Genomic DNA, 2,057 nt, shown 5'->3' on the forward strand with positions numbered 1-2,057 from the left:
TAATTTAATTAATATTTTTTATCGCCTTGTTGACCTTGTAAGCGAGCAGATGGATGTTTTCAATGCCTCTGCGATTGCTTCTTCGATAGTGTGTGAGAGGCCTTCCCGACATGTGTCATCCATATCCTTCTTAAATTTTGTCCAACCAACTGTACGCAACACAGTAGAGGAGAGTTGCTCAACTCCTCTAATCATTATGTATGTTGGAATATGGTCGCTTCCATGTGTTTCTATGTCTGTAAACCATTGGACGCTCGAGGCAAAGCGCCGTGACACCAAAGTCAAGTCCAAGCAGCTACTGTAGGTCGTGCCTCGCAGAAATGTAGGGCTGCCGTCATTCACACAGTACAAATCATGGTCGGCAGCAAAGGAGGCAAGGCTCCTGCCTTTGGAGTCAATTTTAGTGCTTCCCCATAGCTGGTGATGCGCGTTGAAGTCACCTGTGATAACCCAGGTGCCATTGTTCATTAGTAATATTTTCTTAAGTCGTTCGCCGTCAAAGTGACCCGCTGGGGATATGTAGGCTCCAATTAGTGTAAATGACACATTCTTCTTTTGGACATTTAGGCAGAAATATTGGTTGTTGTCATGAGGCTCTATCGCGTTAGCGACATATGTTAAGTCCGTGCGGATGTAGATGATCACTTTCGTGCTCGCACCGCATGTGGACGAGACGAAAGATTCATAACCGGACAGTCTGAGTGGAGTTGATGTATTTGGTTCGCAAATGACCAGTATGGGGAAGCGATTTGTGAAAATGAATTGAAGAAAGTCTGATATACGAGTCCTTAGACCCCTGGCATTTCATTGAAAGATCGACGCACTTTTAGTTCAGTGAAGGAAGAATGTATTATACACAGGTTGGGATAAGTGCCGCCACGAGAAGCTTGATTTCGGAATCCACTTTTCTGAACTTGGCAAACAAAGATTCTTTTTAACGCGACGCTTTCCTTGCCAACATTCTCGGTGTTTGGCACGCGTCGTTCCTTTTTTTTTCTTCTTGTTTTGCTTTTTTTTGTATTCGCATAATAGGCTCGCGACACACGCTCCAGAACCGACAATGTAGTTCATGTCAAAGCACCTCTGTTTGCGTCAACAAACAATAAAGACATAAAACATCATGACATAGAGCTTTTTAATATGTTTTATGTAAGCTCATAGGTGCCTTTAAATCCCACATACCATTTAACAGAATTGCGCGTGATACTTATCACCTTCTTTCATTTTATTAATTTTTTTATAATGAGCCACCAATAATGAGTCATTGCGTATGCGACACTGGGTATGTGCAAATGGGTACGTGGGCACTTTTGGTCATAATACTGTCTCTCCCTTTTCCTCTTTTTGTTACCCTTTCCCCCACCCCAGTGTAGGCTAGCAAACCGCGCGCTCGTCTGGTTGTGACCTCCCTGCCTTTCCTGCCCTTGCTCTCTCTCTCTCTCTCTATCTCTCTCTCTCTCTCTATCTATCTATCTATCTATCTATCTATCTATCTATCGATATCTATATCTATATCTATCTATCTATCTATCTGCCTATCTATCTATCTATCTATCTATCTATCTATCTATCTATCTATCTATCTATCTATCTATCTATCTATCTATCTATCTATCTATCTATCTATCTATCTATCTATCTATCTATCTATCTATCTATACTGATTATGTGCCACTGTGACAGAATGGTTATAGATGCCTTAAATGTATTCAAGTATGCGTCGTACATACCTGTGCATTCAACTCTCATAGCCATGCTTCCTTCGACAAGCATCACACATCTCTGCGTCGACGTCTCACGCTGTGCATTCGCCTGATTTGGTGTTTAAATTTCGGCACAGTTTGTGACCATTAAAGCGCACGAATATAAACATCGCCTGAGATTACTCGTTACGAAAGTAAAGACGTCTGCACAATTCTCATTAAGTTCTAGAGCATTTCATTAAATGGTCCGCTGAAGCTTTTCTTCACATATAAGTTTATACATGGCGTTGAGTCTGCATAACTTCTTTTTTTCTTTCCTCTCATTTCCAGTTCATCCGCTATTGAACCACTGCC

The sequence above is a fragment of the Dermacentor variabilis genome, chromosome 2 (genome assembly GCF_050947875.1).
Source record: "Dermacentor variabilis isolate Ectoservices chromosome 2, ASM5094787v1, whole genome shotgun sequence".
NCBI lineage: Eukaryota > Metazoa > Arthropoda > Arachnida > Ixodida > Ixodidae > Dermacentor > Dermacentor variabilis.